General features: G+C 44.7%; 1 long non-coding RNA gene across 1 annotated transcript; it reads left to right on the top strand.

The window, feature by feature from the left end:
• The first annotated feature begins 441 nt into the window (after nt 1-441).
• LOC143273801 (uncharacterized) lies at nt 442-13,159 on the top strand. Its single transcript, XR_013051974.1, has 3 exons — nt 442-547; nt 1,542-1,588; nt 10,130-13,159. It is a non-coding gene; the product is annotated as an uncharacterized LOC143273801 (long non-coding RNA).
• Nucleotides 13,160-16,489: the final 3,330 nt, after the last annotated feature.

Below are 16,489 nucleotides of genomic sequence, written 5' to 3'. Positions count from 1 at the left end.
AAAGAAAATGATTTTTATGATTGGGGGTCACCACAAAATGAGGAACTACATAAAAGGGTCACAGCATTAGGAAGATTGAAGTCCACTGCTCTAAATCATAACTAAGTCAGAAACTAGACATAGAATAGACAAAACACTAAATTTATCAAATCGGTTACATGGAAAATGGTTAATATACCATCATCTTAAAATTTACTTTTCTATTCAATCAGATTTATTTTTCAACCTGATTTTTCTTCTACATTTCTGGGCAGACAGTAAGAGCCCGTGAGAAGGAGAAGGAATTGGCACAAAGAGCTTGGGAAAACCTAAACTCCTTTCTTAGTGTTCTTCTCAGAGATTCACCCTTTGAGAAACAGCACCTTCTTCCCAACTTTAAGTCAGGCTGAGATCAAGGAAAAAAAAATGACATCACAAAATAGATGACATCATCACAAAGCCATAGCACAGTGGAGGGGGTTAGGAACTCCACGGGGGAGTCGTGATCTTGCAGTTCTGTACAGAAGATTATGTGGCTCGGTCTTCCAGATAACTGTTGCTGGATCAGGTTTGTGCAGCCCCTGATCTTCAAAGATGCTGGAGACAGGAACTGACAGAGAAAGCAAGTCAATCCAAAGCTGGCACTGTCCACCTCAAACCTCATCTCTGGGGACCTTGGGGTATAAAGAGCTTTAAATGGGAGAGAGAGAAATGAGTTCTAGAAAGACAGCATGTCTAGGAAGACAACACACTGGGTGAGGTCTCCCCCTTTCTTGGTAAGTCTCCTTCTCCGGCCAGAACCTCACAGTGGACCTTCCCGACTTGCAGCTGGGTTCCAGACAGCCGGGAGAGCTTCTCTTCCACACGCAGGGCCTGGGAACACAGGGGGAGGCAAGGGAAAGAGAGGCAGGCAAGAGACCATTCCAGATGCTCCCCTGCTGCATAACTGGGGGCATTGCTTCATGGGGGAACAACAAGCACTGTGCTTTTTAATTAAAAACATTGTTTCATTTGATGGTTAGATACCTTATGGACTAATTCGATTGTATCAGTTCCTGATTTCTAAGAGTGCTTTCAGGAAATGCTGGCTCATGGTGCAGGTAAGGCTCTCTGGGGAAAGGCTGATAGACGTCACTGTGCCATGTGCTGTCCTAACTTACGACACCATGGCTACTGGTTATCTGGAGCCGAAAGCAAGCTGACAAAAAACAGAGAGCAGGAACATGCTCATCTTCCTCCTTTTCCTGAGTTTGTAAACATATCATTGCCAGGAATGGCAGATATTAATTGTTAGAGACAATTTTAGGCCCTTTTCACCCCATAGCCAGACATATACACACACATTTGCAAGGAAGACAAATATTACTATCCAATCTTCCCAATATTTATACCTCCTACAATTTGCTATCCCTAGGAGTTCAACTTCTCTGTAAACTTATCACTGTTTGTTAGGTTCTGTACTGCCTTCCTTCTAACCCACGAAGAGCTCCTGAGTGCCTGTGTGCATAAGCAATGCACTTGGTAATTAACTTGTTTCTTTGCTTTCCTTCTGTTTCTGCTAGTTTACTACACAGACTCCAGCCAGTGGACCAACAGGATGGATAGACAAGTAAGAACTTAGTTCCTCCCCTGTAAAGACAAGAAGCATTTTTTTTCTTATTAGATTGTGCCTTTTGCTTCAAGAGAAATCAAGCTGGGTAAGGCAGTGCAGACATTTACCACCTCCACAGTGAAGGCCAGAGCTGACTGGATGCCAGTCTCCTGCCTCTCTCTCTCCTTTTGTCTTTATTTTTCAACAAGCAGTCCTGACAACACTGGATTCTCAGCAAATGTGGATCACAGAAAGGATGTCTCCTCGGAGAGAGGAAAGCTTGTGTCTTTCTGCTGTCAGCGGGGCCGCCGTGGCCCCAGCTCTCTGTCACGGAACTTTTGACTCCATCTGCAGAAAGCTGCAGACCAGCTCCAACACCCATTTCCATATCATTTTTCCAGCATCACAGCTTCAGTGGGCACATGCTTATCCACTATGGTCCTTGTTTTACCAATTATTTCCCAGCTGAGTTTCAGCCAGGGATGCTCACTGCTATCCACCTCATCATCCCACTCAAAAAACTGCACCTCACATTTAGTTCTGAGACTTAACATTACTTCAGTTTCATGTCCAAATTTAGTGTCAAGTTGGATGCTCCTCAGTGGCAACAGAAGCCTTGCTTTGAATTGTTTACACCTAGAATTTTCCATTCAATACTCTCAGAGCACAGTTGACTGTGGGTAAGAGAGACAATAGAAAGTGAAACCTCCAATACCTAACTACCTCACCCAGGCGCTACACTCCCCAAACCAGTTAGGAGATGTTTAAGGTTGAAAGTAACAGAAGAACATCAATGTAGTGGCTTAAACAAAATGTATCTGTGTCCCATAAGGAGTCTGACCATACGTATTTGCTGTGTTAGCCCCGAAACTCCACCTCATGATTAGTATCTGTGATTCTCGGCCTCTTATACATACACACATAAACTATGTGCATATCGTATTACCTCATGATCACAAAATGAATGCTGCCACTCAAGATACCAAGTTTATATTCTAGGTAGAGAAAGGGAGGGCTAGTGATTCTATTTACAGATTGTGAGCCCGAGAGAAATGTCCCATGACTATCTCTTGTTGGTACGTGGCTGTGAGACAAGGTCTGGGGAAGCCAAACATGGTATCTGCTATACAAATCAAACTGGTGAAGTACATGTTTAGTTTAGTGTAAAGTAATTTCAGAATCTGGAAATGAACTTGTTTGTGGTAGTAAACAGGAGGATATAACACAATCTGGTTGGAATTCCTTGTGTCGCCTGTTGATGGTATTTCCCCAGGACCATGGACCATGGGTTGGGTCTCTGCTGCCCTGTGGTTTGCTTTCAAACTTCCTGGGTTCCTGTCCAGAAAAGTCCAATTGGTTTGAAGTAAGTCGCAATAGAGGTGCAGGAAGCTGTGGTGAATTTGGTTTCCTGTCACTCCACAAACAGCCTACAGGTCTGCTGTCATAGCTCCTTCATACTGTCCAGTGTGGGGACGAGTGTCTCATCCTCACTCTGGGAGCCAGTCACTTCTCTTGTGTTAGCTCCGGCAGCTCAGAGAGTTGCCTGCCGAAGGACTTTGCCTTCCTGCGGGTTGTCCTCTTCCTGCTCCGGCTCCTCTCTCTCTCTCTCTCTCTCTCTCTCTCTCTCTCTCTCTCTCTCTCTCTCTCTCTCTCTCTCTTTCTCTCTCTCTCTCTCTCCTCACACACACACACACACAGAGATACTGAAGCAAGTGCAGCTGAGGGAAGAAGGATCAGAGCAGAGCAGAGGGGCTTCAGCTTTGTCTTATGTCCTGATTGGTTCTCATAGCACCTAGGATAGCATCACAGGACAGGGCAAGCAACAAGACCTGCTTGCCAGCTGCCGCAATTCCCGGGCTAGCCTTATCTAAGCAGAGTAAGGATTAAGACTCTCTTACTGTGTCAAAAATTCCCAAGAATCTTTGGAATCCCAGAGGCAGCCAAGAGGAAGCAGCTCTCTCTACCATTTTTTTTTCATCCTTTGCCCTGTTGGAACAGAACACCCCCACCCCCACAAAGGAACAAACCTTCCAAGTTGGCTTCTAGGGTGCTGCCATGAAACCCTACCCACTTCAGCCTCCAGAGGATCCAAAAACAGAAATGGGAAATTATTCTACATCTCCAAATCTGGAGAAGGAGCTAGTTGTGCTTCACGATGGATCTTGAGGGGGAAATGCTATCTGTTCTCGGAGTTTTGATTTTCTTTTTTTTTCTTAATGAGATGTGGTTTGTAAGTAGAAAGTCAACACCTGAGGTGCCTCAGGAAATTCACACACCCTTAGGAGCTCACTGCTCAGTGTAGTAAGGACCAGGCTGTAAGAAGCGCCCAGGTCCAGGGGAGATGTCGGTCGGGGGACAGAATCCAGACATCCCAGAAGCTAGAAAACATTTCAAGTTTTGGACAGGATATTTGAGTTCAAAACAGACACAGATTTCTTCGAAGGACTGAATTCTTTAAAAAAAAAAAAAAAAAAAAAAAAAAAAAAAAAAAAAGGAAGAAAAACAGAAAAGAAAAAAGAAGAAAGTATCTATCCTTTGAGAATTTCATGCAATGAATTTTGATCATATTCACCCCCTATTTCTTCCCCTAACTTCTCCCAGACCTGCCCCACCTCCCAACTTTCCCATACTTTATCTCTTCCTCCTCTTCCTGTCATCCTCCTCTTCCTCTTCTTCCTGTCCTCCTCCTCTTCCTCCTTCTACAGCCAAGTCCAGTGGCGCTGACCATATGCTCCTGGATGCAGGGCTGTCCACTGGAGTTTGATTGACCTACTGAAAGCCACACCGTTGAAGAAAACAAACTCGTTCCCACAGGTGCCATCCACTAGCTGTCCACAGCTCCTCAGTTGGGGTGGTGGTGGTGGGGGGTGTCTGTGAACCTCTTCCCACTCCATGCTAGAATGCTGACTGGCTTGATTCTGTGACATCTTGGAAGGGCTAAATTCTTACCAGGCATTTTTCTCCTGTGCTGGGCACATCCAGCTCCACGTTTTCCAGGCTCTTTAATAGTTGCCATCTCAGGCATCTCAGTACTGTCTAGTATTGGGAAGATGTGGGATACTGTTGCTTTTAAAACAGTTCCGATGCCCCTGAATAGGTTATCTACTGCTCAGGAGTGAATCTTAAGGCACCACAGGGCAACAGAGAGGGGAACGTTGGAACTATTTCGCTTAGCCCTGTCTCCAGTAAGAGTCTGGCCGAGATCACATAAACGAACCTCTGGTTATACCCATCAAGAGAGCAGAGGTTTACCATTAGAGAGTGCTGCTCATTCCTTGTAAAATATCTTATAAACAGGGAAAACTGCCAAGAAGATAAAAAGTCATCCGTAGTAGCGTCCGCTTCTGACCGGCTCCTTCCAGTTAGCACCTCGCCTCCCACCATGTTCGCAGCCTTTAGCCCAACATAACCTTTTAATATCATAATGTGATAGAACATTTCTCACCACTGCCTTTCCCACCCATTGTTATAAGAGCTGTGTAAGGAATCATTTTTCTTACAGCATTTTGCTGTTGCCTGGTCCCTTTTTCTGTATTCAGTGCTTCCCAGCAGTTATCTCGTATTGCCTACACGGCGCATCAATGAAGCCCTGGGGTCTTCGCCCTGCTTTGACTGTGCCTCTGTTTGCACAGCCTGAGGCTAGGGATGAGCTTTGGGCAAGCTCCAGGGTGGCACTGACACAGTCCGTGCAGCTGGACTTAGGTTGTTCACAGGAGGTTCTGCTGGTCTACCGGCTTCTTCTCTGGTCCCTGCAGGGATGCTCAGTCCGGGAGGATTCCCATGGTAGCTTCCCTCTCAATGTCAACATCACACTGACTCTAATCACAATGCACAGGTTGGCTGCCGTTTAATGGACACTAGTCCCTGCTTGTAGAGTCCACACTTGGAGTAGTGCTGGCATCTCAAAGCCTACCTCTTTCAGGGTAATGGAACAATTTTGTCTTCAAAGAGGAGAGCCAGACCTTGTCAGCATGTGCTCTGACACCCCCTTCGCCCCAAAGCAACAGAACCAAACAACCATGGGCCCAAATAAATCTTCCTTCCTTGAAGTTGTTTATTTTAGGTATTTTTCTCATGGAGATGGGAAATTGACCAACACAGCAAGTATCTGGGGTTCCTTTTTTTAATCCCTCATACATATGCATGGGAGGCCATACACACCCACATACCCACACGCACATGTGCGCGCACACACACACACACACACACACACACACACACACACACACACACACACACACACACACAGAAATAGCGATTCTTCTGGAAAAACATATGGGGAGCCAAGGGCTTTTAGGTCTAGTGTCTCATGAAGACTGATGCCTTGTCTGGCATTACAGTTCTTCATCAGAGCTCCATTCCTGCTTCCTTCCTGTGCTCCCACTCTTGCTGAACGTTGGCATTGAGGCTGATTGTTCCATTCAAACTCCCCAAGAGAGTTGGGCCATCTTTGCCCTGCTGAAGACAAGTGGATCTCAGAACAGAATTCATGAGTAGGACCGGTCTACCTATGGAAGTCTTTGAGTTTGGTAGCTCTCCCTGGTATAATTAACCTTAACAAAGATGGTAGATGTGGGCTAGTAGACATGGTAGCCCAGAACTCTGAGACTTTTCCAATGGACTCAGCATCACCAGCAAGCCCCAGCCTTGTCTAGATTCCCCCTACAAGAGACTTCCTGGAGGAAACCATACACAGTCTTGAAAGACAGGGTTTATTGAGGAGGAAGGCAGGTCAGGCAGAGGTCACAGCCTGAAGAGCATACAGATACACAGCACTACAGTGGCCCAGAGTGACAGAGTCACAAGGATCGGGACTTGCAGTGTCCCACCTGGTTAGGATAGTATCAAAAGAGCCTCACAGGCAATGGCGGAAGAGGGAACAGAGATGGGAGGTAAAACATCTTGTTTTAAACATAATTAATAAACTCCCATCGAGTTTAAAATGACCAGGACCCTCACATGGGCAATCAATGGGTAGCAAGTGCCCCAATAACTGAGGGCTAAGACCATGGAGCAAAAGACAGCATGGACCTGGTATCCACCACTCAGAGGCCGAGGCAGGAGGATTGCTGTTCAAGGCCGCATGGAGTCCAGGCTAGCCTGTACAAGACCATGTGTCCAAAACAAAACAAAATGGGGGGGGCATGTTTAGAGGGGTAGGGAACTGACATTTTAAGTACACAAGGACACACATTTGGGTATATACATTAAAGTTCAGGTGTCATTTATTCAAATATTTTTGTTCAGATTTATTTGAGATAGAATTGACAAATGAAAATTGTATGTATTTATGCTACATAGTGTTTTGATGTTTGCATGCATACATGGTGAAATAGTCACCACCATGAAGCTGTCTGTCACGGAAGGATGTCATAGAGGATCTGTTTGATCTTCTCAAACAGAGCGTCTGCTGTTCTATGCTAATCACCATTGAAGGAGGGAGGTGCTGTTCAGCAGTCATCTGTGGGGGATGGGTGCCACTTCCTGAGTGACCAGCACTCCATGAACATCTGCTTAATGGATGACCACTGCTCCTCAGTAACCACACAGCTGGTCATTTCTTGGGCCAGACAGGGTCGGAGCTGAAGGTTCTAGAAAGTGCCTGTGCAGCATCAGTGAGTTGGTGGAGGGTTTGCCAGACCCATAAACAGAAGCCAGGATGTACCTGAACCTCTGCTTGGGAATAATAACCAATCCTGAGCCTCAGCCCTGGTTAGAACAGATTTATTTTGTATGTTCATCATAACTTACAAACAGATTTCCCCAAAGGTTGATATTTTCATGTTCGGGAACAGGTGGGGCAGACGGCAGTGGTTAGAACCTTGAGTACATTGTTACTCCGGCACCCAAGATGGAGATGAGAGAACATTGCATTCAAGGCAGCCTGGGCTACACGGTGAAATCCTTGGCTCAAACACAAATCAGCAAAAAGTCAGAAAACAGCTCAGCCCTTGAGTCAGCTGCTGAGGAATTCCAAAAGTTCTGTTTGGGGTTTTCTAGGATGCCTCCCTCCCTAAGTAAAGGTAAACTGAAGGTATTAAAGCAGGCTTTCTCCTGAGTCCGATGTAGGAAAATGCTGCAGAGATTCTCCCCACCCACTACTGCGGTATTTTGGGCCGCTCAGGAGCTGTGGCTCCATCAGATGATTGTGTACGTCAGACAGGGCTTCATAGCTCACCAGTTTCCTCAGAGAGGCTCTGAATTGTTCTGGAAACAAGATAACAGTGTGGTTCTAGCAATTTTCCTGAGTGATCTTTAGGGCTGTCCTGTGGTTAATTTGATCTGTGGAGCTACTACGCTGTGGGTAATTTTGAAACAAGGGTGTACTCGTCTGTCTGTCCTAGGTGACAACCAGATCGAGGGACAGTACCAGGTTTGGTGTTTGGCGTGAGGACTTAGAGACAGAATCGATCTCTCTCTGTGTCTCTCTCTCTGTCTCTGACTCTCTCTCCACCCCACCCAAATTAATGTCCATATAAAGAGACACAACTATGATGTGTCTTTAACATTAATGATGATTAACTTCTAAGCGTTATAATTTGAGAGTGGTTTTTATTTTCCTTTATGTCTTTCTGTGTTTATTTTAACTTAATTTCTGGCATAAGTAGTACTTTTAACCAAGTACTAAAAACAACAGCAAAACTATTTTCCTTTGGAAGACGAGTTTCAGCCTTGCTTTCGTGACTGTGGCTTGTCTTCATATATGACACCCCCCCTTTGCTACTTTCTGTTCTTCCCTTACAAGAGAGAGACTGAAGAGGAAGACGGAATAGATAGATGTTCAAATAGATTAGTCAGTAAAAATGCAAATACTCGAAACAGAAAGCCCATCGGGAGAATGGCATGTCCCCTGCGGTCGCGATGCTCCTTAGGAAGTGTGTGAAGATTTAAGGCCACTGGTAGCCCTAGCACTTGAGGGTGACTGCACATGAACTGTGAGCCTGAGTCAGCCTGAGCTGTCTTTAAGACCCTGTCTCAGCAAAACAATCAAGGCTAGAAATGTAGCCCAGTAGTACAGTGCTGGCCTCGCTTGTGTAAGGCTGTAGGTTCAAGGCCCCTGCACTCTTTTTAAAAAGGATAGGCAAGTGTTTGGGTTAAATTACAAGCTATAAAATACAAACAATAGACTGTGTAAGCCCGGGGCTTATGAAAACTCTTTTCAAGATAAATTTGTATGTAAATATCCTCAAAAGTTTGCATTTCAACATTTTCACTCGGCGAGAAACTTGAGGGTGATTCTTGGGCTGAGTACATTTTCACCCAATAATGTCCACCCAGTTGGCAGGTTGATTTTCCTGCCTGCAACCCCAGGGAGCTTCTGGGATATGTAAGGATTCCCGTGAAATAGTTCTGTAAGATTGTTATCTGTAGAAAACAAATGGAATACAGAAGACCGGGTGGGGTTCCAGGGAACACACACTCAGGATTCTCCTGTATTTTGGGCTTTGTGTTACCCAGCTGAGAGGTGTTATATGAATAGAGGTGGGTGTGATTTCTCTCTGTGCACCCCCAGTGCTTAGCAGAGGCCTGGTGGAGGAGTGGGGTGGGGAGCGGGGTGGCCACCTGGGTGGGTGTCTAAGCTCTACCTCTGTTTCCGCTTTCTGTTCTCATCTTTTCTCTGGCTCAAAGTGGTGGGTCCTGATGTGTAGATATTACCAAGGCCTGTTGCTTTCACTGAAGCAACAGGCAGTAGAAAAAGGAAGAAAATTCTCTCTGAGACAGCCGATCATATGGGTTTTGTGAGTAGAGAGAATGGCCCCTCCCTATAGAATAAGATTATTATCCTCTATAATTTAATGTTCGTAGTGAAACTGCAATTTCCTGAACATTACATACTGCTGACTCTCAGAAGTACAAGTGAATGTGAGGATTACTCTCCAGCCCTGATATGTCAGTGAACTAGACCCGTGTGGGCACTGGATGCTTCAGTGAGCTGGACTTGGAGTCAGGCTGTTGACGCTGATTCCTGTCATTGTCTGGCTCTGCTCACCTGAGCTTGCCAGAGACTTCCGGTCCTTTGGTCTTCAGACCTCAGCTCCGCTGTCTCCCGGCCCTCCTAGGTTCTCATCCACCTATTCTAAATCATCTCATCACAGAGACAGTCCTTTTCCGGCCAGGCGGCTAGGCTACACTCACTTTCTCCTGCCCACTGACTCCAAGGTCAAGTGAGCCCGAGGGTGTCCCCTGGAGCCTGATTGACAGCCCGCCATTCCCTGCAGGGCTCCTGTTAATGCTCCTGGAACTAGTCCGAGTTGTTTTAAAGTCAGCTCCTCGGCTGTGAGATGCAAGGGTTGAACTATGCAGTCCTACAACCAACATGTTATGAATTAAGAAACGAACACTATTGTTGGTATGGGTAGTATTTATAATACTTTTGAGATACATGTATTAATTTTTTTCTTCCCAACATGAGTTTTACCCTAGAGTATTCATAACTCATAGTTGCTTGACAGGACCATGACGCATAGGGTTTGTTTTTAAAAAGTTGAAAAAAAAAAATGGAAAACTTGAGTGAGTTGCACCACTAGTATCTAATCGTGCTGTGTGTTCCCCCTTCAGAGTGGGGAGACAGAGGTGGATAACAGCCCTGGTACAGCGGAAAGACGTGGATGGCCTGACGTACGCTTCACCTTTCAGGACTGGAGTTTTTGTTCGGAGCTGCTCAGTGCTGTGGAGAGATGCGCTCGAGATTTGGTCTCCCACCCTCATTTAAATGAGCATCTGCTATTTTCCACGTCTTCAAAGGGGAAAACTCAAAGTCAAGGAGCGGAGGCTCACTGTGACTGTGATCATACCTCCCACCACTGGAATGAGAGTGATCAAGCAATGTGGTTTTTCCACATTCAGAAATCACTTCTCAAAAAGTTCAGTTTTCAATGGCATTAAGACCGAAAGCGATCAACAAAGGCAGGAAACTCACTGCAGGGGAGCTGAGATTCCCTCCCAACTCAAGACCCTGAGATCAGCCTGGCGATTTGCTCATATAGGGATCCCAGCCCATACTCAAGAGCTGTCTTTTCCCCCATGACATACCTATTTTAGTCACGCAGAAAACTGCCCCGTGTGCATGCTTGTGGCGAGGTTTTTATAGTAAAATTCTCAAAGGGCTTGCTAAGTCAGGGCTGCTTGTGCCCTGATTAGGGGACAAAGCTGCCAAGCTGAAAAACGTTTTCTGAGATTTCAAACCTGAAGACCTGTTTTCGCTGTTCGCCTTTGTGGGGGGAGGGGCAGTTAGTCTGTGAAGACAGGTCTAGCAGAGATGTCCTCTTCAAAACATGTCTGCTGACTATCAATAAGTGATCAGGAGATGAGGGCTCCCCAAGTCTGACAAGACTGGATATTGTTCATTCTTCCAATCTTCATCAATATGACGGAGGAAATGTTTCGCTGTTATTCTGATTTTAATGTCTTTCACTATCAGTGAGTTGAAACCTCTTTTGTGTGTGTTATTTGCACTTGCGCTTTTTTTGCCTATGAATACCAATTCTATCAGGAATGTGTGCGACGGGGATTAACACCAGGCCTTGTGTAGGAGGAGTTTCATCCTAGCCCTGCATGGTCTCATTTTATAATGAGAGCATTGGGATAAAAGAGAGGTTATGGGTCTTGCTCAGGAAGGAAGGAACAGCTCGAAGCACTAAAGGGGTTGCCACTGTGACTTCTTTAGAAGAGAGCCATTGTTGTGGACCCTATTTGTTATGTTATGGATCATATTTCAGATGGCAGGTTCTTTCCCTTTCGGACATGCCTGGAATGTGGTTTAATGGACAACAGCAGGGTCTCTCACCATGTAATGCATCTAATAACCTCTTATGGGAGTAAAAGTTAACCAGGCAGCAACCTTACAAAGCAGGGCCAGTTTCTTCAGGTAGAGGATTATTCACTCGCTTCTCAGTGCGCATTGAGTCACAATTGCTCAATGCTACCAGTGTTTCACTAATCCCTCTTTCCTTTTTCAGCTACTAGGTACTTCCTCTCACTTTTCCTTTTCATTTTTAGGGGGTTTTCAGATATTAATTTGCTACCAAGCAATAGGGAAGGAAAATTAACCACTCATTTTTCATAGCTCTTTAACACCTTGGTAAATCAAGTCACAAGGTCATCAAGACTACTACTATCTAGGAACGAAGTGAATGTCTGCTAGCAAGTAGGGCTACATGTCTTTGATATTTATTATCCAGATAATGATTAAGCATCAACTTCTGGGATGCTCTGCTACTTTTCTTCTTGACAGCTGATGGAGGCATCTTCTCATTTTCTTAATAGTCCCCTTCTCCCTCCCTCTTTCCCTCTCTCCCTCTTTCTCTCCCTCCCTCTTTCCCTCCCTCCCTTTCCTTCTCTTTTTCTTTTTTATTCTGAAACAGTCTCACTGTGAAGCCTAGGCTGACCTCAAGCTCACATTATAGCCTCTGCCTCTGCCTCTGCCTCCTGAGGACTAGAATTCCAGGCAGGCACCAGCATACCAGCTTAGAACTTCTTTTAAAAGGGAGAACCATGAGTTGGTCTTCAAAGTATTAAGAAGAAATGTGACATTTTAGAGAACAGCACAAAGTTCAGGATATAAAAGTGCAGCCCCATATGAGACTTGAGGGCACAAAGTGTCTAGGGTGGTGTGAACCCCAGGAGCGGGGTTCCTGAAGCAGCGGACACGCTCAATTATAGTATGGAGTTAGAGCTTGGTACAGGGAGCCGGAAGTTCTGTAAATCATTAAGCAAGGTGTGGGGGGGCATGCCTAGAATGCACGTGAGAATCCATCTACCAGGTGCACACCAACCATGACAGAGGTGTTCTCAAAGTACATGACCACCCCTCACAGTCACACACTAGAGTGCTTTCTGATCGTAAAATTTACATGAGGATTTTGAGAGACAGGTAATTTTGCTTGTAAAGGATGCCATAAATTTATATCAAATAAATATAATAGGTATGATTTTGGAAAAAATGACATTTTTGCACAGAATGGACATTGGCTTTGCTCAGGATGCCTGCCCACACCCTTGGGTGCTCTCTGGACATCTGTCTATCAGGACGTGGAAGAAGCCTTTGAAAAAGGCAGAGAAGCTACCAAGGAAGCGCAAGTTGGGGGTGCAGAGAGGAAGGGACGCTGCCCTGGAGGTGGGATAAAGCTCGTCGTGCAGTACAGAGATAAAGTTACATTGCACACTTGAGGAGAGGCCACATGAACACAACTTCAAAACCCTTTGCAGGCCTTAAAAAACCAAGAGCTGGCCCTGGTAAACTAGAAGAAACAGCTGAAGAATAGAGCGGCAGGTGGAGCCATAAAGGAGAGGAGGCAAAGGCCTGATGTCCCTGGGAAGCCTAAAGCGGCAACTGGGGCTAAGGATGGAGGAAGCATGTGATCAGGAGCCCAGAGTGACAAGAACAGACCTGAGGGCGGGAAACAAGCAAGAAAAACATGGACACCCACACAGAATGCACAGAACACCCACACTGTCTGCTTTCTCTTGGAACCCTTCACCCATGTATTTACACAAGCGCCTTCCCGTCGGCGCTCTAAACCCAAGTCTAGTGCTTTCCAGAGTTGAACACGCCCTGCCTGCTAAGAATAAAGCCAGTGAAAAATCTCAAATAACTTTCTATGTGGCTTTTAAATTAGTTCTTTTCTTTTTGAGATTATAGTGACATCATTTCATCTCTCTGCCCTTCCTCTGACACTCATTCCTTTCCAAAAGGAGAAAATCAAGTTTCCTAAAAATTTCGTTGGGAAGGAGACACCTTGGACATTTGCCCTGTGGACATTTAGAAAATATGTGTGGTAGAATCCTTAAAGGGAGGGATTGTTTGTCTTCAGAGCCAGGTGAGTGACCTTGGACAAGAGCCTCCTGTAGCCTTCAGTTTCAGGAACATCTATAATGTGGCCATTTATTATATCTACTGGTTGATCTCATAGGGAGGGTTTTCTCGTGTGGTTTCGAATTCCAGTGATGGCTGTATCTTAGACAGGGACCAGGCCATGCTTGTGACTCTTGAGCAACATTTGTATTTACTCTGCCACTGTTCCAAATATGCCACAGCTGAGGTCTAAATTAATTTCTCACTTGATGGCTCTTGGACAGAAAGGAAGTATATCCCAAATTAGTGTGAAGGTAGACTTGCAGTAATTCTCAGGAACGGGGTATCCCTCTGCCTCAGCTTCACCATACCCAACTTTGTGAGAGTTCGGTTCTTATTTATGAGTTTATTTTAGGGACACATATGTAGTTCAGAGTTTTTGAAAGATTACACTAACTGAACAATTTGCCAGACTAGGTAGCTTCTTCTATTTAAATTGTAGAGCATATAATTAAGTTTTCATTCATTTCACTAGGGGAATGGCAAATGTCATATTGATCAGCATCCTACAATCTTCAAAGAAGTAACAAAAATAGGATGGTATATATGTACACATGTGTATATTTATATTACTGTATTTTAATAATTAGCTCATGCCCTGTGCTAAGTCCCACAATTTGTAATCAGAAGTCAGAGACTCAAGAGAGCTAATTATATAAGTTGCCATTCGAAAGCCAGAAGTCTTGAGACCCAGGATATACCAACATCTCAGTTGGAGTCCAAAGTCCAGAAAAGACCAATGTTCCATCCTAATACCAGAGTCTCTTCCTATGAAGATAGTTTGTGCTTAGGTGTGGGTGGTTTGAATAAAAATGGGCCCCATAGGCTCATATATTTGAAGGCTTAGGGAATGGCAGTTAGGAAAAAATGGCCTTGAAGGAGTAGGCGTGGCCTTGAAGGAGTAGGCGTGGCCTTGAAGGAGTAGGCGTGGCCTTGAAGGAGTAGGCGTGGCCTTGAAGGAGTAGGCGTGGCCTTGTTGGAGGAAGTATGTCACTGGAAGTGGGCTTTGAGGTTTCAAGTGCTCAAGCCAGGCCCAGTTTTTCTCTCTCTGTGTGTCTCTGTCTGTCTCTGTCTCTGTCTCTGTCTCTGTCTCTGTCTCTCTCTCTCTCTCTCTCTCTCTCTCTGCTGCCTGCCAATCCAGATACAGAACTCTCAGGTACTTCTTCAGCACCATGTCTGCCTGCATGCCGCCATGTTTCCTGCCATGACAATAATGGATTAAACCTCTGAACTCTAAGCCAGTCCCAGTGAAATGTTTTCATTTATAAAAGTTGCGGTGGTCATGGTGTCTCTTTACAGCAAGAGACATAAGACATTATTGGGGTTTCAAATGACTGAAGAGATCCACCTCCTAACGCAGGCCAATAATTAAAAAGTTCACTCCCATCCATAAATAGCCTCACAGACACACTGGAAATAATCTCTGACAATAAAAAAACTACCTAAACCACCTTGTTACTAGTTTTTCTAAAATACTTGTAGAATAGGTTAATGGAAGGTGGAACTAGCCCTCCGTGAAGAGCACTTGCCTAGCATGCGTGTATCCCTGGGCGCAGTCTCCTGAGCGAGGGACTTGGAGCTGACCTCCTGGTTGCCTCCTTCCCTTCTTCTCACTCACTTCTCCAGCTGCCTCCATCATGGGGAGAGCAGTGCTTCCCCACCTCTGGCTTTCCGTCACGGTGCCTCCAGCATTCTCACAGGCTGCCCAATGCCCAGCACAGCTCATCTCCCACGGTCTCTCAAGCATGTCTCCTCAGCAGTGATCCTTGGAAGGACATCCATGTGGAGTCCTCACTCTAATGACTCTGTGCCATAGGGAGCTGCCCTATTTGTAAATCAAAGAAATAAACTGGTAAAGTATGATTTGGTTTAACCCAATAGTATAAAAAATGAACTATGCTTGAAACATCTTGAGAGCAGAGCCTTTGTCTTGTTCGTCTTGGTTTAGTCAGTGGCTGGCGTGAATTTTGCCACATCTCAGGTCCTACAGCAGTGTTTGCTGGGTTAATGTATCATTTATGTATTAGAAGATAATAAGTGAAAACACTATAGTATTTTGTGAAGTTTTGTTGTATTAGATTTTGTTCTTTTTTTATATACTCAAATATCATCCTATTTTAGAATTACTTTCAAAGATTTTAGTCAGGCCAGACATACTGCCTATAATCCAAGCATTACAGGCTAGAGGAGAATCATAAATTCAAATGTCAGTTGGGCTGTGGTGAGTGCCTATCTCAAAAAATAAAATACATGTGTATATAAAAAGATTAAAGACTCGAAATGGCAATTATTCTTAGTAGTTAAGAGATATTTCTAGCTTATCTAGATATTTTAGTACCCTTAATTTGAATAGAAAAACAGCAGATAAATTTAATTTCGACTAAATTTTCTTCCAAATAATTATTTGAAAAATAGTCCACTGCTTGTGGGTAAATCTCCCTTTTGAAACTAGCACTTTGGTACTGCTGGGATTTTGGGGCAAATTTCTGGCCTCAGAAAAATGCTAAAAATACAACCTATTGAACTCATGGGAAAAGTGAGCCACCTGTAATCAGTGTTCAATCCATGAATGTACTGGAAACATGTCTGAATTTGACAGGAAGTAGAAAGTGTTTCAGCAGATAATCTCTCTGAACTCATTATCACACACTCACCCACTTGAAAGGCCAGCTGGCTTGAAGGGCCAGCAGGGACTTGTGGAGGTCCGTTCATCCAATCTCTGAATACTAGAACCACCCTCAGCGTGGAAGAATCTACCCTGTATTAAACAGATCTGTGAAACAGTGGGAATTTTAAAACCAGAATTGTATATCTGGGTATGTCCCTGCCAAGATCATCATGAAGGAAGGAAAATTCAGAATGATTCTAAAGACATGTGGATGTGTATCACTCCCACTATTTGTGGTGATTGACAAACCACACTGTTTCTTGGGTAGAAGTTAGTGCACACCGTCATACAGAACATGATGGGTGACTTGTCTGTGGTTTCTCACAGCATTTTCTCAGTAGAGTACATCCTGGCATTTTGAGTGACTGTTCTGTGTTTCGTAATATCCCTTGCTGCA

This window comes from Peromyscus maniculatus, chromosome 6 (genome assembly GCF_049852395.1).
Source record: "Peromyscus maniculatus bairdii isolate BWxNUB_F1_BW_parent chromosome 6, HU_Pman_BW_mat_3.1, whole genome shotgun sequence".
Lineage (NCBI taxonomy): Eukaryota > Metazoa > Chordata > Mammalia > Rodentia > Cricetidae > Peromyscus > Peromyscus maniculatus.
Note: the sequence above shows the minus strand (reverse complement) of the source record. Positions and strands in the feature narration are given on the sequence as shown.